Source organism: Bos grunniens, chromosome 12 (assembly GCF_055505025.1).
Source record: "Bos grunniens cultivar Pamir isolate PY7600 chromosome 12, Bosgru_T2T1.0, whole genome shotgun sequence".
In the NCBI taxonomy this organism is placed as follows: Eukaryota; Metazoa; Chordata; class Mammalia; order Artiodactyla; family Bovidae; genus Bos; species Bos grunniens.
In genome coordinates, this window is record NC_141176.1 from 41,837,072 (window position 1) to 41,862,668 (window position 25,597).

Genomic DNA, 25,597 nt, shown 5'->3' on the forward strand with positions numbered 1-25,597 from the left:
GATTAGGATAGCATGGGCTACTTTGTGTTGGAGAGATAGGTGTTATTCTTGCTACCACAGAACCTAAATAAGATAATTCTGACTACTTAACATATGGAACTTAGGAACCAAACAGATTTAAATAATGTAGCATCACTTACAATCTAAGTTCAGGAGTAAAAGTATTCAAATAATTAAGTGTAGTTATATTTTCCTCTAATGAGATACTGGCATTTCCTCTAATGGGATTATTTGTCTCTGAGTTATTCATATTCTCAGATAAGTTTCTTTTGCTATGGCAATTGAATGGTATTTTAGATGAGGGTATAAATGTCCCTGTTATCTGAATATATAATCTTATTTCTATTTTATCTTCTCACGCATGTTAACCTGATGCCACCTGATATTCCTTGTATGTAATTTTTTGTTTATGTATATTACTATAATCCTTTATCTTTTGATATAGACTTCAGAAGCTTACTTTAAAAAGTGTCTTTGTTTCTCTATTTCTTTAAATTCACGTAGTCCTTTTAACTGACACATTCTTCAATCTGGATAAATTTCATATTTAATATATTTAATGACTTGTTGGTATATCTATCTTATAATTTTTTTAGAATATTATTCTCAATATGTTTTATCAATTTTTTAAGATATTTGTTGTATTAGGTAATGTAGGTTTCTTAGGTAGGACTCAATAGTGGCTATCTCTTCCATTATTCATGCACTTAATTATTTAATTAATAGATTACATTATTTGCTATAGAAATATAATTTGGTGCAGAATTTGAATATTTTATAGTGATACAATTATAATTATCAGACTAATAATAACCATCATTAATTTATTTCAAATGCTTTTGTGTGTGTGTGTGTTCTTGTGTTCCTGACCCCCCAAAAATGAAGAAAATGAAAGAAGTTGAATTTTCCTAATTGCTCAACTGGATGAATACCCAAATATCAGAAATCAAGGAGGCTTCTTAAGGTTTAGGAGGGCCTGGTAGTTAACATTCTTTGGCCCAGATATAGGACGTTTTCTTTTCATCAACTCTTTTACCATCACCATCCCATCAGACTTCAGTGAGACCCACTAAATCAATTAAGGAAAATTACAAATGACCTAAGCAACTCCTATTGTAATAGCTAGAACAAATTAAATACAAACTCAGTAAAATAAAACTCTATCACAAAAAATGGCTTGAAATAATAGCAACTGGTAATACTGATTGTAATCTAGAAATGTGCAGCATCCCTGATAGTCAAACCATTCTTAGAATCTACTAACTTCCTTTTTTCGTTGGTTTTTTGTTTTGTTCTGTTTAAAATATTTATTTATTAAAACTACAATGCAGGAGACTTGAGTTCAGTCCCTGGATAGGGAAGATCTCCTGGAGAAGGAAATTACAACCCATTCCAGTATTCTTGCCTGGAAAAGCCCATGGACAGAAGAACCTGGTAGGCTACAGTCCAAGGGGTCAGAAAGAGTAGGACACATTGAGCGACTTCACTTTCACTTTTCACTTTATTATAACTAAGACCTGTATTTGGTCTTAATTTGTTTGCTTTGTTCTGTTTTGAAATATTAACTTATCATAACTAAGATCTGTATCAAATCTTACTTGCAGCACAAAGGTTCTTGCTTGTGGTGCACTGGTTTCTCCCTAGTTGTAGTGCTCAGGCTCAGTAGTTGCTGTATGTGGGTTCTCTAGTTGCCCTGTGGCATGTGGGTCTAAGTTTCCAACCAGGGACTGAATCCATGTCCCCTGCTTTGGAAGGTGGATGCTTAGCCACTGGACCACCAGGGAAGTCCTCTCTTCCTGTTTTAAGCCTTTGCTCAGCGTATTGAGTTGGAGAAGGAAATGGCAACCCACTCCAGAACTCTTGCCTGGAAAAATCCCAAAGATGGAGGAACCTGGTAGGCTACGGTCCATGGGGTCGCTAAGAGTCGGACACGACTGAGCGACTTCACTTTCACTTTTCATTTTCATGCATTGGAGAAGGAAATGGCAACCCGTTCCAGTGCTCTTGACTGGAGAATGCCAGGGACGGGGGAGCCTGGTGGGCTGCCATCTATGGGGTCGCACAGAGTCGGACATGACTGAAGTGACTTAGCAGCAGCAGCAGCAGCATATTGAGTAGAACATATATATCAATTATTTTGGCATAAAATTCCTTAAAATCCAAGGACTTTCATGCTGCATAAAAACCCGTGGGGTCTTTTGAGTTAGGAAATAAAGTAGTTTGAAAGTGGAAGAAAAAGAAGAAGAAAACGCAGGATACCATGTTACCCTGTTTCCAGAATTGTGCTACCTAATCTTGATTTTTTGAACTAAAATTCTTTAAACATTTAAAATTTGACAGGCCTAGGCAAGGCCCTTAATAAAACTAGTTACCCAGCGAAAAACTCGACAGGCTTGGGATGAGCCTTCTAATTCACTTTTGGCCTTTTCAAATAGTATTTGAAACTGGAGAAGTTCTGTATATTGATTTCAGCATGTACACAGTAGGGAAAATAATAGTACCTATTTGTAGGGCTATTATGAAAAGTAAGTATACAGGTTGGTTTCTGACAAATATTAAGCATTATTGTTAGTATTAAATTATTCTTATAACATGTGTGTATATATATATATATATATATATTATATAATGGTAACATTAACACCATTGTGTCATTGTTTTTGCTTTTGTTTTTGTTTCAATAAGAACGTCACAGCTCAAGAAGATGAAGCATTTTATCCAAGCTCAAATAGTCATACAACATAAAGTCTAAGTTTGAAACCAGGATATAGGGATTTAAAGTCCATCTTCATTAATTGAGCTTTAAAATGATCCTTTGATTATTTGTCATTCAGTAATAGAATCTATTTACATATCCATTCAAGCAACTTTCTGGTAAATTAATTAACACATTTAGCAGGAATAAGTCTGATAGAAACAAGTATATTTAATTCATTTGCTATTTAAGAAAAAAAAATACCCTCAAAGAGATTTTAATTAAATAAATAAATAAAGCTTTAGTTCCTCCTCTATCATCACAGTAGAGAATTTCTCTAAACATTTGCTTCATGTGTATTGACTAAGCTTCAACTGATGTTATGACTCACTCTTCATAGTATTTCTCAGGAAATCAATTGGCACTTTTTTTGACTTTGTCCTGACCATACTCCCTAATCAATTAAACTTGTCTTTTTCAAAGAATTTGAACAACTAAGACCACTATACCAACATTCCTTGAAATTGACTTATTTAATTTTAAAAAATATAAAATTGGTTGTTTTCCATATCTTCTTTGATTTCACAGCTTGAATTGTTCTAGATGCTCTGTCTTTATTCATTTCTAAGTAGTATATTTTTCTTGATGAAGAGAATTACAGATTATACCATGACTATTGCCTATATATTTAGTCTTAGAATTTAGTCTAGAACAAATTCTCAATGTATAAAAACAACAGCAACAACAGACACCAGTGCTAATCAATGATATGCAAGTAGACATGCAAAATTTGCTTCAAACTTATGTTCAAGAAGATGCATATGAAAATATTTAAATGCCTTAGAAAAGCAATTTGACTATACTACTTTTATAAAAATTTACTGACTAAAATGAAATATGGTGAATGTGGGTGTGAGAAAATACTGAAAAGAAAGAATTAAAACATTTTTGCAGTAAGAAATAAATATATAAAGAAACTTACTGTACAGATACCTAGTAAATCTAATTTTTACTATGCATATATTTGTTAAATCATATGATGGATTTGATGTCTGAAACATTTATTGGCAAACACACTAAATATTACTAAAAAATCACAAATAATAAAAAAAAATTCACATCTTAAATTTCCCACAGTAAAAAAAAAATAATAATTTTATATAAAATAAAAATGGGCAAAAGCTGTATATAATTGAGAATGAACTTTAATATAACTTTGAGTTATAATTCTTAATTATATAATATAACTAAGGATTTGTATTTGCCATTATTTTTAAAATGAAAGATTATTTTTCTACTAAAGAAAAGTTCTTGCTTTCTGTTTGTTTTTATTCTACCATTCAGGTTTAACTAGAAATGTTTAGGAACATTCACTGAACATATACATTCAGTGATTAAAGCAGTGAATTTATAAATTTAGAGTGAAAGATAGTGAAGTAGAAATTCTGAGAAACTAGCAAATAGAACATGTACAAAAATGAGTATGTAGTTTCAATCAGAAATGGGTATATGCTAGTAATAGAGAAAACATGAAAGAAAAAAAAACTGATATATATTTAATAAAAATATTATCAATCTTTTCTAAGAATCTTTCCTTTTTAAAATTTGCCATTTATCTGTATTGAAGCCTATGATTATATCATTCTTTAATTGAGTATCTTGTCAAATAAATATAAAATGCTTTAAGAAAACACCTAATTATCTAGACATCTTATCACTTTTATTTTTGCTTATACTTTTAATGTAAAAATAACATGTTATAGCCTAAGTAAGTAATAGTTAGTCATTCAGTCATGTCTGACTCTTTGTGATTCCATGGACTGTAGCCTGCCAGGTTCCTCTGTCCATGGGATATTCCAAGCAAGAATACTAGAGTGGGTTGTCATTTCCTTCTCCAGGTGTTACAGGCTAAGCATAACATTAAATATTGTATTTTTTAAATTCCATTCAGTTCAGTTTTTTGGAATTTTTTTCTAAGGCCAGGAGTATAAAAGATGGTTGGTTTTATTTGAATATTAAAATTGATACATCAGTAAAATGCATGTTTTGCTATTTAATAAAACAAAATTGTCTGCATCAAATGTCTAAAACTGTTCTAACCTCTATCACAAGACTATAATTCAGGGACAGAATCTGCAAATATATAAATGATGAATTAAGGTAATGAAGATATCATTTTGATTCACGTATTATTTGTCCACATCCATTAATATTTTGAACCACCAAGTAGTGCCAGTTGCATCCAAATATACTTCTACTCACAATGATGAGCTCAAGAAAACATCAAAAAAGGCCATATCACACTCAAAAGTCATTCATGCTCTGTTCTTCCTGTTTGGCCTTCTTGGACCTTAAAGTGTTTATTCTGGAGATCTCTCTTTTCCTTGTGTATTTTGCCTGGGTATCCATAACTCCACAGCTGACATTCTTCATCATAGCCACTTATCTTTTTAAAGATATAAATCTTACATTTACTAAATATTTCTATATCCAGTAGACACTTAACCTATTCTAACTATGCTAGTATTTCTTTTAGGATAATTATTGCTTTTGTTAGCTTTATGGTTATATAATCACATAGTTTTTGAATGAAATGTTCCAAAACCACTTTTCGCATTAGACCTCATAAGTTAGGACTGCAAATTTACAGGATGCAATTCATTTTTTAGTAACTTTTTTGTACATTGAATTGTAGCAGAAATGCTCATGGTAGACATAAATGTAAGAGGATTGATTCAAAATGGTGGAATAGAAGGAAATGTGTTCATGTGCTCCTGCAAGAGTACTGAAATCACAGCTGCCAACAGGAGAATGCTGGAACCCACCAAAAAAGACTTTCCATGTCCAAGAACAAAGTAGAAGCTACAACGAAATGGTCAGAAGAATGTAATCACACTAAAATCAAATCCTGTAACTGCTGGGTGGGTGACCACAAACTAGAGAAAAATTTTATCACAGAGATTCTCTCACAGTTGTGAAGCTTCTGAGCCCTTTACAGGCTTCTCAGACTATAGATCCAACAAAGGGACTAGGAATCCCCAGGGAATCTGATTTTGAAGGCCTGTGAAATTTGATTGCAGGGATTCATAAGATTTGAGGAAACAGAGACTCCACTCTTGAAGGACACACACAAAATTTTGTATACACCAGGGGAAAGGATCAATGACCCCACAGGAGAGTGAAACAGACCTGTCTGCTAGCACTGGAGGGTCCCCTACAGAGGCATGTGTTGGCTGTGGCTCACTGTAGAGATAAGGGCCCTGGAAGCATCATTCCTAGGAGGTACTAACTGGTTTGAGTCCTCCTGGAGGTTGTCACCTTTAGCCCTATCATAGAATGTGTAGACTCTAGGACAGGATCATTTCAGGTCAAAGAACTAACAGGGAGGGAGCACAATCCCCATCCATCAGCGAACAAGTGGATTAAAGTTTTAGTGAGCATGGCCCTGCCCACAAGACCACATCCCAGTTCTATCCATCAACAACCCCTACCATGAAGAAGCTTGCATAAGCCTCTTTTAGAGAGCCTCATTGACGAGAGACAAGATAGCAGAAGCAAGAAGAACTATATTCCAGCAGCCTCCAGAATGAAAAACACAATCACAGAAACTTAATCAAAATGAAAAGGCAGGGGATTATGTTTCAGAAAGCAGAGGAATAAGATAAAACCCTGACAAACAACTGAATGAAGTAGAGATATACAATCTACTAGAAAAAAATTCAGAATGATGATAGTGAAGACAATTTAGAATTTTGAAAAAAACGGAGGGCAATGGAGGAAAGACTGAACTGATGTAAGGAAGAATTAACAAAGACTTAGAACTAAAGAACAAACAGGCAAGAACAAAACAGTAACTAAAAAACAAAACAAAACAGAAGGAATCAATAGCAGAATAACTGAGGAGTTAGAATGGATAAGTGACCTTGAGTACAGATTGGTGGAAATCACTGCCACAAAACAAAATAAAGAAGCAAAATGAAAAGAAATGAAAGTAATATAAGAGATGCCTCACTTCAGTTCAGTTGCTTAGTCTTATCCGACTCTTTGCAACCCCATGGACTGCAGCATGCCAGGCATCCCTGTCCATCACCAACTCCCAGAGTTTACTCAAACTTGTGTCCATTGAGTCGGTGATGCCCTGCAACCATCTCATCCTCTGTCGTCCCCTTCTTTCACCTTCAATCTTTCCCAGCATCAGGGTATTTTCAAATGAGTCAGTTCTTCACATCAGGTGACCAAAGAATTGGAGCTTCAGCTTCAGCATCAGTCCTTCCAATGAATATTCAGGACTGATTTCCTTTAGGATGGACTGGTTGCATTTCCTTGCAGTCCAAGGGACTCTCAAGAGTCTTCTCCAACATCACAGTTCAAAAGCATCAATTCTTCAGCACTCAGCTTTCTTTATAGTCCAATTCTCACATCCATCCATGGCTACTGGAAAAACCATAGCCTGACTAGACGGAACGTTGTTGGCAAAGTAATGTCTCTCCTTTTTAATACGCTATCTAGGTTGGCCATAACTTTTCTTCCAAGGAGTAAGCCTCTTTTAATTTCATGGCTGCCATCATCATCTGCACTGATTGTGGAGTCCAAAACAAAATAAAATCTATCACAGTTTCCACTGTTTCCCCGTCTATTTGCCATGAAGTGATGGGACCAGATGCCATGATCTTAGTTTTCTGAATGTTGAGTTTTAAGTCAATTTTACACTCTGTTCTTTAACATTCATCAAGCGGCTTAGAAAGCCTTATCGAGCATATAATTTGTCAAAATGAAGCTACATATCTGAAAAATGGAAGCACTCTTTTCCCGGTTTGAAACCAGACTGTGGTTCCATATCCAATTTTAACTGTTGCTTCCTGACCTGCATGCAGATATCATAAGAGACAGGTCAGGTGGTCTGTTATTCATATCTCTTTATGAATTTTCCACAGTTTCTTATCCACACAGTCAAAGGCTTTAGCATAATCAATAAAGAAGAAATAGATATTTTCTGAAAATCTCATTTTTTCAGTGATCAAACAGATGTTGGCAATTTGATCTCAAGCTCTTCTGTCTTTTCTAAAACCAGCTTGAATATCTGGAAGTTCATGGATCACGTATTGTGGAAGCCTGGCTTGGAGAGTTTTGAGCATTACTTTCCTAGTGTGCAAGATGAGTACAATTGTATGGTAGTTTGAGCATTCTTTGATATTGCCTTTCTTTGGGACTGGAATGAAAACTGACTTTTTAAAGTCCTATGGCCACTGCTGAGTTTCCCAAATTTTCTGGCATATTGAATGTAGCACTTTCACAGCACAATCTTTTAGGATTTGAAATAGCTCAACTGGAATTCCTTCACCTTCACTAGCTTTGTTCATAGAGATGCTTGCTAAGGTCGACTTGCCTTTACATTCCAGGATGTCTGGCTCTAGGTGTGTGATTATACCATTGTGATTAAAGTAATTAAGTTTTTTTTTTTTTTTGTACAGTTCTTCTGTATATTCTTGCCACCTCTTCTTAATATCTTCTGCTTCTGTTAGGTCCATATCATTTCTCTCCTTTATTGAGCCCATATTTCTGTGATATGATCCCTTGGTATCTGTAATTCTCTTGAAGAGATCTTTAGTCTTTCCCATCTTATTGTTTTCCTCTTTCTTTGTACTCATCACTGAGGAAGGCTTTCTTATCTCTCCCTGATATTCTTTGGAACTCTGTATTCAAATGGGTATATTTTTCATTTTCTCCTTGCTTTTGGCTTCTCTCCTTTTCTCAGATATTTATAAGGCCTCCTCAGACAGCCATTTTTCTTTTTTGCATTTCTTTTTCTTGGGGATGGTCTTGCTCCCTGTCTCCTGTACAATGTCACAAACCTCCATTCATAGTTCTTCATGCACTCTGTCTATGAGATCTAAACCATTTAATCTGTTTCCCACTTCCACTGTATAATCATAAGGGATATGATTTAGGTCATACCTGAATGGTCTAGTCGTTTTCCCTACTTTCTTAATTTTAATTCTGAATTTAGCCATAAGGAGTTCATGATCTGAGCCACAGTCAGCTCCCAGTCTTGTTTTTGCTGACTGTATAGAGCTTCTCCATCTTTGGTTGCATCTTTCAATCTGATTTCAGAGTTGACCATCAGGTGATGTTCATCTGTAGAGTCTTCTCTTGTGTTGTTCAAAAAAGGTATTTGCTATAATCATTGTTTTCTCTTGGCAATACTCTGTTAGCCTTTGCCCTGCTTTATTCTGTACTCCAAGGTGGTTCTTGACTTCCTACTTTTGCATTCCAGTCCCCTATAATGAAAAGGACAAGTTTTTTGGGTGTTAGTTCTAGAAGATCTTATAGATCTTCTTAGAACCGTTAAATTTCAGCTTCTTCAGTATCACTGGTCAGGGCACAGAGTTGGAATACTGTGATATTGAATGACTTGCCTCGGAAACGAACAGAGATCATTCTGTCGTTTTGAGATTGCATCCAAGTACTGCATTTCAGACTTTTCTTGACTATGATGGCTACTCCACTTCTTCTAAGGAATTCTTGCCCACAGTAGTAGATATAAGGGTCATCTGAGTTAAATTCACTAATTCAGTCCATTTTAGTTCGCTGATTCCTAGAATGTTGATGTTCACTCTTGCCATCTCCTGTTTGACCACTTCCAATTTGCCTTGATTCATGGACCTAACAGTCCAGGTTATTATGCAATATTGCTCTTTACAGCATCAGAATTTTCTTTTATCTCCAGTCCTATCCACAACTGGGTGTTGTTTTTGCCTTGTATCCATCTCTTCATTGTTTCTGGAGTTATTTCTTCACTGATCTCCAGTAGCACATTGGGCACGTACTGACCTTGAGTTCATCTTTCAGTGTCCTACCTTTTTATCTTTTCATACTGTTCATGCAGTTCTCAAAGCAAGAATACTGAAGTGGTTTGCCATTCCCTTCTCCAGTGGACCATATTTTGTCAGAATTCTCCACCAGGAACAGTCCTTCTTGGGTGGTCCTACACAGCATGGATCATAGTCTCATTGAGTTAGACAAGCCTGTGATCCATGTGATCAGATTGGTTAGTTTTCTGTGATTGTGGTTTTCAGTCTGTCTGCCCTCAATGGAGAAAGATAAGAAGCTTATGGAAGCTTCCTGATTCTAGAGACTGACTGAGGGGGAAACTGGATCTTGTTCTGATGGGCCAGGCCATGCTCAGTAAATATTTAATCCAATTTTCTGTTGTTGGGTGGAGCTGTGTTCCCTCCCTGTTATTTACCCAGTGCCAAACTATGGTGGAAGTAATGAAGATAATGGTGACCTCCTTCGAAAGGTCCTATGCATGTACTTATACACTCAGTGCTCCCAACCTGGCAGCAGGCCACCACCAACCCATACCTCTGGGGCACTTCTCTGGACACTCTAAGGGAAGTCTGGGTCAACCTCTTGTGGGGTCACTGATCTTTCTCCTGGGTCCTGGTGCTTACAAGTTTCCATTTGTGCCCTCAAAGAGTCTATTTCCCATTCCTGTGTAAGTTTTGGCAGCTTTATGGTGGGGTTAATGGCGACTTCTTCCAAGAGGGGTTATGCCACACCGAAGTCTGCTGCACCCCGAGCCCCTGCCCCTGCATCAGTCCATGGCTGACCCATACCTCCAAAGGAGATGTTCAAACACAGTTTTGTCTCAGTCTCTGTGGGGTTTCTGGGTCCTGGTGTGCACAAGGTTTGTTTGAGCACTTTGAAAGTCTCTGGCAGAAATGATGTTTGATTCTAAATGTGAATATGCCCCTCCTACCATCTTTCTGGCTTCTCCTTTGCCCTTGTATGTGGGTATCTCCTCACAACCGCTCCAGCCCCTACCATCTTCCTGGGGCTTCTCTGACTTTGCATGTGGGATATCTCCTCATGGCCACTCCAGTGCCACACAGCCACTGCACCCAGACAACATTAAATTCACTTATATTTTCCTTGTAGGGGTCACAGAAGGAGAAGAGAGAGAAAATATGCTAGAAAATATTGGAAGAGATAATAGCTAAAAACTTTCTTAACATGGGAAAGGAAACAGTCAGCCAAGTCCAGGAAGCACAGAGCCCCAGGCAGGATAAACACAAGGAGGAACATGCTGAGATACATAGTAATCAAATAGACAAATATTAAAGATGAAGATAAAATATTAAGAACAACTAGGGGAAAATGACAAATAACATACAAGGAAACTCTCATAAGGTTATCAGCTGACATGTCATCAGAAACTCTGCAAGCCAAAAGGGAATGGCATATTTTTTAAATGAAGAAAGAAAAAACTTACAACCAAGAAAATTCTACCCAGGGAGACTCTCATTCAGATTTAATGAGAAAATTAAAAAAAAAAAAAAAAAAAACATACATATGAGCAAAAGTTGAACAAATTCGGCACTACCAGTGAGCTTTTCAACAAATGTTAAAGGAACGTCTCTAGGCAGGTAGCACAAAAGAAGTAAAAGACCTACAAAAAAAAAAAAAAAAACAACTTTTAAGAAGATAATAATAGAAACATACATATTGATAATTACTTTAAACGTAGAAGGACTAAATGCACTGACCAAAAGACATCAACTGGCTGAGTGGATATAAAAATAAGACCTGTATATATGCTGTATAAAAGAGACCCACCTTGGACTCATACAAATCGAGACTGAGGGTTTGGAAAAATGTATTCCATACAAATGGAAATCGAAAATAGCTGGAGTAGCAATACTTGGGCAAAATAGAATTTAAAATAAAGACTACTAAAAGAGACAAAGAATGACACTACATAATTATCAAGGGGATACAGACTGGTTCCAAATAGGAAAAGGAGTATGTCAAGGCTGTATATTGTCAACCTGCTTATTTAACTTATATGCAGAGTACATCATGAGAACTCCGGGCTGGAAGAAGCACAAGCTGGAATCAAGATTGCCAGGAGAAATATTAATAACCTCATATATGCAGATGACACCAACTTTATGGCAGAAAGTGAAGAGGAGCTAAAAAGTCTCTTGATGAAAGTGAAAGTGGAGAGTGAAAAAGTTGGCTTAAAGCTCAACATTCAGAAAATGAAGATTTTGGCAACTGGTCCCATCACTTCATGGGAAATAGATGGGGAAACAGTGGTTTACTTTATTTTTGGGGGCTCCAAAATCACTGCAGATGGTGATTGCAGCCATAAAATTAAAAGACACTTACTCCTGGGAAGGAAAGTCATGACCAACCTAGACAGCATATTAAAAAGCAAAGACATTACTTTGCCAACAAAGGTCCATCTAGTTAAAGCTATGGTTTTTCCAGTGGTCACGTATGGATGTGAGAGTTGGACTGTGAAGAAGGCTGAGTGCCAAAGAACTGATGCTTTTGAACTGTTGGAGAAGACTCTTGAGAGTCCCTTGGACTTCAAGGAGATCCAACCAGTCCATTCTGAAGGAGATCAGTCCTGGGTGTTCATTGGAAGGACTGATTGTAAAGCTGAAACTCCAATACTTTGGCCACCTCATGAGAAGAGTTTACTCATTGGAAAAGACCCTGATTCTGGAAGGGATTGGGGGCAGGAGGAGAAGGGGACGACAGAGGATGTGATGGCTGGATGGCATCACCAACTTGATGGACATGAGTTTGGGTAAACTCCAGGAGTTGATGATGGACAGGGAGGCCTGGCGTGCTGTGATTCATGGGATTGCAAAGAGTCAGACACGACTGAGTGACTGAACTGAACTGAACACAGGAACATTTCAATATGGAAGTAGTGTAATACTAACCACTGTAAAGGGACACATTGACAGTAACACAATAATAGTTGAGAACCTTGACACCATACTTTCATCATTGCACAGATCATCCAGACAGAAAATTAATAAGGAAACACAGACCATACATGACACATTAGACCAGATAAACCTAACTGGTATTTATATAGCATGCCCCCTAATAGTAGTAGGTTATACTTTTTCCTAAACTGCACATGAAACACTTAGATACAAATGAACACCTATCCTTCTAAAACTCTTCTAAAAAACTTCAGGGGAAGGAATACTCACACACTCTTTCCATGAGGCCACCATCACCTTGATACCAAAACCAGAGAAAGATACCACACACACATACACAATTACAGGCCAATATCACTGATGAGCATAGATGCAAAAATCCTCAAAAGATACTAGCAATCCAAATCCAACAATGTTTTAAAAGGATTGCACACCACACTCAAATGTGATTTATCCCAGGGATACAAGATCATTTCAATGTACATAAATCAATTAATGTGATACATGACATCAAGAAATTGAAGAATGAAAACCATATGATAGATTCAGCAGATGCAGAAAAAGTTTTTGACAAGATAGAACAACCATTTATGATAACAACTCTCCAGAAAGTGGGCATAGAAGGAATCTACCTCAATGTAATGAAGGCCATAAACTGCAAACCTACAGCTAATATCATATTCAGTGGTGAAAAGCTGAAATCATTTCCTCTAAGATCAGGAACAAGACAAGGATGTCCTGTTTCACCAGTTTTATTCAGTATAGCTTTGGAAGTCTTAGCTATAGCAATCATAAAAGAGAAAGAAACAAAGGGAATAAAATTGGAAAAGACGAAGTTAAGCCATCACTGTTTGTAGATGACATGATACTAAATATTGTTATTCAACTGCTCAGTCATGTCTGACTTTTTGCAACCCAATGGACTGAAGCACACCAGGCTTCCCTGTCCTTCACCATCTCCTGGGAATTGTGAAAACTCATGTCCATTAAGTCAGTGATGCCAGCTAACCATCTCGTCCTCTGACATCCCCGTCTCCTGCTGCTTTTAATCTTTCCCAGCATTAAGGTCTTTCCCAAACAGTCAGCTCTTTGCATCAGGTTCTGCCAGGAGCTGGCATATTGCATACTGAGTACATATTGCATATTGAGTGCAACACTTTCCACAGCATCATCTTTCAGGATCTGGAATAGCTCAACTGGAATTCTATCACTGCCGGGAGCCAGCGTGAGGAATTCCACCCATGACAAAGGTCATGAGGAAGGAGGCTCAGCATACGCAAAGGCAGGATCGAGCCTCAGGAGTCCCCCTGGAAATTCTTGAGCATCTATCCCCAAAACCACAGTCTGCCTACTTTCTGCTTTGTGCTTTCACCTACACCTCTGACTTTACAGGGGGCTGTCCCCCACTACCTCTCTCTGAAAAAAGAGTTAGCTTACAGCTCCAGTTAATAATTCCTGGGTGTGACAGTGTTTCAACCTACAAACTCCTTTGGAAGTCCTGTAGCCTGCCTGAATAGGTTTTTCCGGTCACATGTGATTGCTCAGATCCTCCCAACTGTGAGAGGCATGAGATGTTCTAAACTGTCTAAATACAGATTCCTTTGAGCAGTTAAAAGATTGATTAGAAATTGTATTGGTGAAGGGATTTTCACTTGTTGGGCCAATGTTTGCTGCTAAGTTTCCACATCCCTTACCTGCTGTGTCCCTGGCAGTGTGCTGATTAATATAATTGGTGTAAGTAGTAGCTTTAATGTTTGTAACCTGGGACCCTTGAGTTAATTCTTTTTCTTGTTACAGCCCATCACACCTTTGCTCTGTAGGAATGCAACTTTATCTAATGCTTTTGGAGGGTGGCTCCTGACCAATCACCTTTAGAAAAAAATAAGTTTTCTGAAGAAAGGGTCTTAAAATGTTAACAGGCATCCGGGCCAGAAGATGATGCAAATCACCTAAGCTTTTGCATATGATAAGTTTTCAGGAAGAAAGCCTGGTTTGCTGCATGACTCTATCTCTTCCCCCATTATCCTCTATGCATAACTTAAGGTATAAAAACTACTTTGGAAAATAAAGTGCGGGCCTTGTTCACCGAAACTTGGTCTCCCATGTCGCTCTCTCTCCCAAATTCTGGCTGAGTCTCCATCTGGAGCGCGGAACCCGCCATGCTTACTAATTATGCCTGGGTTTTTAAGATCCAACTGGGGAGGCCTCAGTGTCTCCTCTCCTTCGGGAGAACAGAAGGACGCCTGCGGCCTACATAAGTGGTGCAAACTTCTTGTCTTGAAGTTTTTTTGGTCTCCCGCGTAAACCAAGCTACTCAGCCTCTTTTCTCCACTGAATTTTCCAACTGAGCTATCCTCATCCTATTACTCTTTATATCTTTGATAAAATATTTAAATAAATAGGTCGCCAACGCTGTCCCCGCTTCGAATACCCTGGATCAGCCGGGGCTGGTCCCCGGCAAGGTACCCCAAAGTATTGGAGCTTCAGCTTCAGCATCAGTCTTTCCAATGAATATTCAAGATTAATATCCTTTAGGATTGACTTATTTGATCTCTTTGCAGCCCAAGGAACTCTCAAGACCTTTCTCCAACAGTACAGTTTGAAAGTATGAATTCTTCAGTTTGCAGCCTTCTTTATGGTCCAACTCTCACATCCATACATGACTACTGGAAAAAAATACAGCTTTGAGTAGACAGATCTTTGTCAGCAAAGTAAAGTCTCTGCTTTTTAAAACATTTTCTAGGTTTGTCATAGCTTTTCTTCCAAGGAGTAGGTGTCTTTCAATTCTATTCGTACAGTCGCCATCTGCAGTGATTTTGGAGCCCAAGAAAATACAGTCTGCCACTGTTTCCATTGTTTCCCACCATGAAGTGATGGGACCAGATGCCATGATCTTCATTTTTAGAATGTTGAGGTTTGAGCCAGCTTTTTCACTCTCCTCTTTCACCTTCATCAAGAGGCTTTTTAGTTCCTCATGTCTTTCTGTCATAAAGATGGTGTAATCTACATATCTGAGGTTATTGATATTTCTCCTGGCAATCTTGATTCCAGCTTGTGTTTCATCCAGCCCAGCATTTTGCATAATGCCTACTGCACGTAAGTTAAATGAGTAAGGTGACCATATACAGTCTTGACATATTCTTTTCCATTTGGAACCATTCCATTGTTCCTTGAACAGTTCTTTTTTTTAATTATTACTGCTTTTATTTTATTTTTTAAATTTTATTATATTTTTAAACTTTACAATATTGTATTGGTTTTGCCAAATATCGAAATGAATCCACCACAGGTATACATGTGTTCCCCATCCTGAACACTCCTTCATCCTCCCTCCCCATACCATTGCTCTGGGTCGTTGCAGTGCACCAGCTCCAAGCATCCAGTATTGTGCATGGAACCTGGACTGGTAATTCGTTTCATATATGATATTATATGTATTTCAATGCCATTCTCCCAAATCATCCCACCCTCTCCCTCTCGCACAGAGTCCAAAGGACTGTTCTATACATCAGTGTCTCTTTTGCTGTCTCATATCCAAGGTTATTGTTACCATCTTTTTAAATTCCATATATATGTGTTAGTATACTGTATTGGTGTTTTTCTTTCTGCTTACTTCACTCTATATAATAGGCTCCAGTTTCATCCACCTCATTAGAACTTATTCAAATGTATTCTTTTTAATGGCTGAGTAATACTCCATTGTGTATATGTACCACTGCTTTCTTATCCATTCATCTGCTGATGGACATCTAGGTTGCTTCCATGTCCTGGCTATTATAAACAGTGCTGTGATGAACATTGGGGTACATGTGTCTCTTTCAATTCTGCTTTCTTCAGTGTGTATGCCCAGCAGTGGGATTGCTGGATCATAAGGCAGTTCTATTTCCAGTTTTTTAAGGAATCTCCACACTGTTCTCCATAGTGGCTGTACTAGTTTGCATTCCCACCAACAGTGTAAGAGGGTTCCCTTTTCTCCACACCCTCTCCAGCACTTATTGCTTGTAGACTTTTGGATCTCAGCCATTCTGACTGGTGTGAAATGGTATCTCATAGTGGTTTTGATTTGCATTTCTCTGATAATGAGTGATGTTGAGCATCTTTTCATTTGTTTGTTAGCCATCTGTATGTCTTCTTTGGAGAAATGTCTATTTAGTTCTTTGGCCCATTTTTTGATTGGGTCATTTATTTTTCTGGAATTGAGCTGCAGGAGTTGCTTGTATATTTTTGAGATTAGTTGTCAGTTGCTTCATTTGCTATTAATTTCTCCCATTCTGAAGGCTGTCTTTTCACCTTGCTTATAGTTTCCTTTGTTGTGCAGAAGCTTTTAAGTTTAATTAGGTCCCATTTGTTTATTTTTGCTTTTATTTCCAATATTCTGGGAGGTGGGTCATAGAGGATCCTGCTGTGATGTATGTCGGAGAGTGTTTTGCCTATGTTCTCCTCTAGGAGTTTTATACTTTCTGGTCTTACGTTTAGATCTTTAATCCATTTTGAGTTTATTTTTGTGTATGGTATTAGAAAGGGTTCTAGTTTCATTCTTTTACAAGTGGTTGACCAGTTTTCCCAGCACCACTTGTTAAAGAGATTGTCTTTAATCCATTGTATATTCTTGCCTCCTTTGTCAAAGATAAGGTGTCCATATGTGTGTGGATTTATCTCTGGGCTTTCTATTTTGTTCCATTGATCTATATTTCTGTCTTTGTGCCAGTATCATACTGTCTTGATGACTGTGGCTTTGTAGTAGATCTTGAAGTCAGGCAGGTTGATTCCTCCAGTTCCATTCTTCTTTCTCAAGATAGCTTTGGCTATTTGAGGTTTTTTTGTATTTCCATACAAATTGTGAAATTATTTGTTCTAGCTCTGTGAAAAGTACCGTTGGTAGCTTGATAGGGATTGCATTGAATCTATAAATTGCTTTGGGTAATATACTCATTTCACTATATTGATTCTTCCAATCCATGAACATGGTATATTTCTCCATCTATTAGTGTCCTCTTTGATTTCTTTCACCAGTGTTTTATAGTTTTCTATATATAGGTCTTTAGTTTCTTTAGGTAGATATATTCCTAAGTATTTTATTCTTTCCGTTGCAATGGTGAATGGAATTGTTTCCTTAATTTCTCTTTCTGTTTTCTCATTTTTAGTGTATAGGGATGCAAGGGATTTCTGTGTGTTGATTTTATATCCTGCAACTTTACTATATTCATTGATTAGTTCTAGTAATTTTCTGGTGGAGTCTTTAGGGTTTTCTATGTAGAGGATCATGTCATCTGCCAACAGTGAGAGTTTTACTTCTTCTTTTGCAATTTGTATTTCTTTTATTTCTTTTTCTGCTCTGATTGCTGTGGCCAAAACTTCCAAAACTATGTTGAATAGTAATGGTGAAAGTGGGCACCCTTGTCTTGTTCCTGACTTTAGAGGAAATGTTTCAACTTTTCAGCATTGAGGATAATGTTTGCTGTGGGTTTGTCATATATAGCTTTTATTATGTTGAGGTATGTTCCTTCTATTCCTGCTTTCTGGAGAGTTTTTATCATAAATGGATGTTGAATTTTGTCAAAGTCTTTCTCTGCGTCTATTGAGATTATCATATGGTTTTTAGTTTTCAAATTTGTTAATGTGGTGTTTTACATTGATTGATTTGCGGATATTGAAGAATCCTTGCATCCCTGAGATAAAGCCCACTTGGTCATGGTTTATGATCTTTTTTAATGTGTTGTTGGATTCTGATTGCTAGAATTTTGTTAAGGATTTTTGCATCTATGTTCATCAGTGATATTGGCCTGTAGTTTTCTTTTTTGTGGCATCTTTGTCAAGTTTTGATATTAGGGTGATGGTGGCCTCATAGAATGAGTTTGGAAATTTACCTTCCTCTGCAGTTTTCTGGAAGAGTTTTAGTAGGATATGTGTTAGCGCTTCTCTACATTTTTGGTAGAATTCAGCTGTGAAGCTGTCTGGACCTGGACTTTTGTTTGCTGGAAGATTTTTGATTACAGTTTCAATTTCCGTGCTTCTGATGGGTCTGTTAAGATTTTCTATTTCTTCCTGGTCCAGTTTTGGAAAGTTGTACTTTTCTAAGAATTTGTCCATTTCTTCCCCATTGTCCATTTTATTGGCATATAATTGCTGACAGTAGTCTCTTATGATCCTTTGTATTTCTGTGTTGTCTGTTGTGATTGCTCCATTTTCATTTCTAATTTTATTGATTTTATTTTTCTCCCTTTGTTTCTTGATGAGTCTGGCTAATGGTTTGTCAATTTTATTTATCCTTTCAAAGAACCAGCTTTTGGCTTTGTTGATTTTTGCTATGGTCTCTTTTGTTTCTTTTGCATTTATTTCTGCCTTAATTTTTAAGATTTCTTTCCTTCTACTAACCCTGGGGTTCTTCATTTCTTCCTTTTCTAGTTGCTTTAAGTGTAGAGTTAGGTTATTTATTTGACTTTTTCTTGTTTCTTGAGGTAAGCCTGTATTGCTATGAACTTTCCCCTTAGGACTTCTTTTACAGTGTCCCACAGGATTTGGGTTGTTGAGTTTTCATTTTCATTCATTTCTATGCAAATTTCTTATGTGATTTGTTGGTTATTCAGCAGCGTGTTGTTCAGCTTCCATATGTTGGAATTTTTAATAGTTTTTCTCCTGTAATTGAGATGTAGTCTTACTGCATTGTGGTCAGAAAAGATGCTTGGAATGATTTCAATTTTTTTTGAATTTACCAAGGCTAGATTTATGGCCCAGGATGTGATCTATCCTGGAGTAGGTTCCGTGTGCACTTGAGAAAAAGGTGAAATTCATTGTTTTGGGATGAAATGTCCTATAGATATCAATTAGGTCTAACTGGTCTATTGTATCATTTAAAGTTTGTGTTTCCTTGTTAATATTCTGTTTAGTTGATCTATCCATAGGTGTGAGTGGGGTATTAAAGTCTCCCACTATTATTGTGTTATTGTTAATTTCTCCTTTCATACTTGTTAGCATTTGTCTTACATACTGTGGTGCTCCCGTGTTAGGTGCATATATATTTATAATTGTTATATCTTCTTCTTGGATTGATCCTTTGATCATTATGTAGTGACTGTCTTTGTCTCTTTTCACAGCCTTTGTTTTAAAGTCTATTTTATCTGCTATGAGTATTGCTACTCCTGCTTTCTTTTGGTCCCTATTTGCATGGAAAATCTTTTTCCAGCCCTTCACGTTCAGTCTGTATGTGTCCCCTGTTTTGAGGTGGGTCTCTTGTGGACAGCATATGTAGGGGTCTTGTTTTTGTATCCATTCAGCCAGTCTTTGTCTTTTGGTTGGGGCATTCAACCCATTTACATTTAAGGTAATTATTGATAAGTATGATCCCGTTGCCATTTACTTTATTGTTTTGGGTTTGAATTTATACACCGTTTTTGTGTTTCCTGTCTAGAGAATATCCTTTAGTATTTGTTGGAGAGCTGGTTGGATGGTGCTGAATTCTCTCAGCTTTTGCTTGCCTGTAAATCTTTTAGTTTCTCCTTCATATTTGAGTGAGATCCTTGTTGGGTACAATAATCCGGGCTGTAGGTTATTTTCTTTCATCACTTTAAGTATGTCTTGCCATTCCCTCCTGGCTTGAAGAGTTTCTATTGAAAAATCAGCTGTTATCCTTATGGGAATTCCCTTGTGTGTTATTTGTTGTTTTTCCCTTACTGCTTTTAATATTTGTTCTTTGTGTTTGATCTTTGTTAATTTGATTAATATGTGTCTTGTGGTGTTTCGCCTTCAGTTTATCCTGTTTGGAACTCTCTGGGTTTCTTGGACTTGAGTGATTATTTCCTTCCCCATTTTAGGGAAGTTTTCAACTATTATCTCCTCAAGTATTTTCTCATGGTCTTTCTGTCTTCTTCTTCTGGGACTCCTATGATTCGAATGTTGTAGCGTTTAATATTGTCCTGGAGGTCTCTGAGATTGTCCTCATTTCTTTTAATTCATTTTTGTTTTATCCTCTCTAATTTATTTATTTCTACCATTTTATCTTCTAATTCACTAATCCTATCTTCTGCCTCTGTTATTCTACTATTTGTTGCCTCCAGGGTGTTTTTTCATTTATTACATTATTCATTATATATTGACTCTTTTTTATTTCTTCTAGGTCCTTGTTAAACCTTTCTTGCTTCTTCTCAATTCTTGTCTCCAGGCTATTTATCTGTGATTCCATTTTTATTTCAAGATTTTGGATCAATTTCACTATCATTATTCGGAATTCTTTATCATGTAGATTCCCTATCTCTTCCTCTTTTGTTTGGTTTGGTGGGCATTTATCCTGTTCCTTTATCTGCTGGTTATGCCTCTGTCTCGTCATCTTGTTTAAATTGCTGAGTTTGAGGTGTCCTGTCTGTATTCTGGCAGTTTGTGGAGTTCTCTTTATTGTGGCATTTCCTCGCTGTGTGTGGGTTTGTACAGGTGGCTTGTCAAGGTTTCTTGGTTAGGGAAGCTTGTGTCAGCGTTCTGGTGGGTGGAGCTGGATTTCTTCTCTCTGGAGTGCAACGAAGTGTTCAGTAATGAGTTATGAGATGTCTATCGTTTTGGGGTGACTTTGGGCAGCCTGTATCTTGGAGCTCAGGACTGTGTTCCTGTGTAGCTGGAGAATTTGTTTGGTATGTCTTGCCCTGGAACTTGTTGGCCCTTGTGTGGTGCTTGGTTTCAGTGTATGTATGGAGGTGTTTGATGAGCTCCTGTCAATTAATGATCCCTGGAGTCAGAAGTTCCCTGGAGTCAGGGTTTGGACTTAAGCCTCCTGCTTCCAGTTATCAGTCTTATTTTTACAGTAGTTTCAAAACTTCTCTTTCTACACAGCACCATTGATAAAACATCTAGGTTAAAGATGAAAAGTTTCTCCACTGTGAGGGTCATCCAGAGAGGTTCATAGATTTACATGGAGAAGAGAAGAGGGAGGAGGGATTTAGAGGTGACCTGAATGAGATGAGGTGGAATCAATAGAGGACAGAGTGTTCTAGCCAGTAATCACTTCCTTATGTGCACTCCACAACTGGACCGCTCATATATGTTCACAGAGTTATACAGAGAAGAAAAGAAGGAGGAAAGAGACAGAGGTGGCCAGGAGGATAAAAGGGGGGAATGAAAAGGAGGGAGACAGATCCAGCCAGTAATCAGTTCCCTAAGTGCTCTCCACCTTCTGGAACACACAGAAATTCACAGAGGTGGGTAGAGTAGAGTGGGGTTAGGGAGGAGACACAGGCGACCTGGTGGAGAAAAAGGAGAGTCCAAAGGGAGAGAAAGCAGTCAAGCCAGTAATCTCGCTCCCTAGTGAAAAATGGGTACTGAAGATTGGGTTCTTAAAGGTACCAAATTGGTAACAAATACATAAAAGCAAAAATTAAAAATCTAGAGTAGAGTTTGGAATTTCAAAAATACAATGTTAAAGAAAAGAGAAGGAAAAGAAAGAGAGGGAAAAAAAAAAAAAAAACAAAGTCGCAAAAATTATAAAGAAAATATAGGTACAAAATTGATAACAAATACCAAAAAGTGTAAATTAAAAATCTAGAGTAGAGTTTGGAATTTCAGATATACAATGTTATATAAAAGAAGAACAGAAAGAAAGATAGAGGAAAAAAAAGTCACAAAAATTATATAAAAAAATATAGGTACAACATTGATAACAAATACCAAAAAGCTAAAATTAAAAATCTAGAGTACAGTTTGGAATTTCAAAAATACAATTTTAAAGAAAAGAAGAAAAAAAAACAAGGTCACAAAAATTATAAAAAATATATATATGAAGTTTGCTTAAAAAATAGGTTTTTTTTTGCAAAGTAATAGTAGTTTATAAAAGTGAAAATTAAAGGAATAATAGAGGACTTAAAATTTTTTAAAAAACTTTTAAAAAAAAAGAAAAAAAAGAATGATCATAAAATTAGTAAAAATATATCTAGGACTTTCTCTGGTTTTGTTGTGGGTATTGTGGGGTCAGTTCATTTTCAGCTAGTTCCTTGGTCTGACTTATATTTCTCAAGATCTATAGGCCCCTTCCTATGTAGTCGGTACTAACCACAGGGTTTTAATCTATTGCCTGTAGCTTCCAAGGCGGTTCCCTCTGTTATAGCTTCTTCTGTTTGCTGGTCTCTTCAGTGTCTGGTTTCCACCCTGACACAAAGGGAACTGTGGTGGACACTTTTTTTTTTAGGCTCACTTGTTCAGTCGCGCTGTGGGGAGGGAGGGATGCTGCAAACAAATAACACTGGCGTGTGCTCGCAGGGCCTCAACCACACTGGGTCTGCCGCCACTCACGGCGTGTGTAGCCTTCCTGCCCACACTGCTCAGGCTCTAGGTTGCTCCGCCGGGAACCATCCGTGGCCGGCCCTGGGCTGCTTGCACATCCTAGGTCCAAGCCGCTCATGTTCAGGCACTCGGGTAGTCTTCAGAGGCGCAGACTCGGTTGGGCCTGCGTTTTGTGCCCTTCCCAGGTCCGAGCAGCTCAGGTGATGAGGTGTTTGGTGAGCGCAACTGCTGCGACTTATCGCCTCCCCGCCGCTCGGTTATCTAGGTCTACAACTGGCGCACCTTCTCAGGCGGATGTTGACCATCCAGACTCCCCAAGAAGTTTTAGTTAGCAAAGAAGCCTGCTTACAGTTTTATAGATAATGTATCTCTGGGGCTGCGATTGCCTCCTTCCGGCTCTGGCTGCCTGTCAACAGAGGGGGATGGTCCGCAGCTGGCTATCTCTGTTCAGTCCTTTGTTCCGTGCGTGGGCCTGGCGGTGTCTTAGGTTAGGGCTGGCTTTTCGCGTGGTAGATATCCCACAGTCTGGTTTGCTAGCCCAAATTATTTCACTCAGATAGCGCTCGGGGTATTCAGGCCAGATCCTTACTCTAAGCGAAGCATCCTGCGCCGCGCCTCCCTGCCCAGCCCCCGCTGGCTAGTGGCATGTGCAGGTGTCTGCGCTGCTTCTCCGCTGGGGGAGTTACCGTAGGGCTCGTAATCTGCAGGTTTTAATTGTTTATTTATTTTTCCTCCCTTTTATGTTGCCCTCTGTGCTTCCAAGGCTCGGCACAGATTCAGCAGTGAGAAGGTTTCCTGGTGTTTGGAAACCTCTCTTTTTAAGACTCTCTTCCCAGGACAGAACTCTATCCCTCCCTCTTTTGTCTCTTTTTTTGTCTTTTATATTTTTTCCTACCTCCTTTCGAAGACTTGGGTTGCTTTTCCGGGTGCCTGATGTCCTCTGCTGGCATTCAGAAGTTGTTTTGTGGAATTTACTCAGCGTTTAAATGTTCTTTTGATGAATTTGTGGGGGAGAAAATGTTCTCCCCGTCCTACTCCTCCGCCATCTTCTCCCCTTCCCCCTCCATGTACAGTTCTAACTATTCTTTCTTGACCCACACACAGGTTTCACAGGAGACAGATAAGGTTGTCTGGTATTCTCATCTAATTAAGAATTTCCCACAGTTTGTTGTGATACAAACAGTCAAAGGCCCTGGCATAGTCAGTAAAGCAGCAGTAGATATTTTTCTGGAACTCTCTTGCTTTTTCTATGATCCAACAGATGTTGGCAAAATGATCTCTGTATCCTTTGCCTTTTCTAAATCCAGCTTGAACATACAGAAGTTCTCAGTTCATGTACTATTGAAACCTAGTTTGGAGAATTTTGAGCATTAATTTGATAGTGTGTGAAATAGTGCAATTATACAGTACTTTGAACATTGTTTGGCATTGCCTTTCTTTGAGATTGGAAGGAAAACTGACCTTTTCCAGTCCTGTGCCCACTGCCAGGTTTTCCAAATTTACTGACATATTGAGTGCAACATGTTAACAGCATCATGTTTTAGGATTTGAAATGGCTCAGCTGGAATTCCATCACCTCCACTAGCTTTGTTCATAGTGATGCTTCCTAAGGCCCACTTGACTTCACACTCCAAGATGTCTGGCTCTAGGTGAGTGATCACACCATCATGGTTATCTGGGTCATTAAGATCTCTTTTGTATAGTTCTTCTGTGTATAGTTACCACTTCTTCTTAATATCTTCTGCTTCTCTTCAGTCTATGTTGTTTGTATTCTTTATCGTGCTCATCTTAGCATGAAATATTCCCTTGGTATCACTATTTTTTCTTGAAGAGATCTCTAGTCTTTCCCATCCTATTGTTTTCCTCTATTTCTTTGCATGTGTCACTTAGTAAGGCTTTCTTATCTCTCCTTGTTTTTCTTTGGAACTCTGATTTCAAATGGAAACATCTTTACTTTTCTCCTTTGCCTTTTGCTTCTCTTCTTTTCTCAGCTATTTGTAAGGCCTCCTCAGACAACCTTTTTGCATTTCTTTTACTTTGTAATGGTTTTGATCACCGCCTCCTGTACAATGTCACGAATGTCCGTCCATAGTTCTTCAGGCATTCTGTCTCAGATCTAAACCATTGAATCTATTCGTCACTTCCACCGTATAATCATATGGGATTAGATTTAGATCATACCTGATTAGTCTAGTGGTTTTCCCTACTTTCTTCATTTTAAGTCTGAATTTGGAAATAAGGAGTTCATGATCTGAGCCACAGTCAGCTCCTGGTCTTGTTTTTGCTGACTGTATAGAGCTTCTCCATCTTTGGCTGCAAAGAATATAATCAATCTGATTTCGGTATTGACCATCTGGTGACGTCCATATGTAAAGTCATCTCTTGTATTGTTGGAAGAGGGTGTTTGCTGTGAACGGTGTGTTCTCTTGGCAGAACTCTTTTAGCCTTTGTCCTTCCTCATTTTGTACTCGAAGGCCAAACTTGCCTATTACTCCAGGTATCTCTTGACTTCCTACTTCTGTATTCTAGTCTTTAAAATGAAAAGGTCATTTTTTCCTGGTGTTAGTTCTAGTAGGTCTTATAGTTCTTCATAGAACCATTCAACTTCAGCTTCTTCACCATTAGTGTTTGGGGAATAGACTTGGATTACTGTGATACTGAATGGTTTGTCTTGGATGTGAACCAAGGTCAGCTTGATTTTTTTGAGATTGCAGCCAAGTACTACATTTCAGAATCTTTTGTTGACTATGAGGGCTACTACATTTCTTCTAAGCAATTCTTGTCCACAGTAGTAGATATAATGGTCATCAGAATTAAATTTGCCCATTCCAGTCCATTTTAGTTCACTCATATCTAAAATGTTGATGTTAATTCTTGCCATTCTTATTTGACC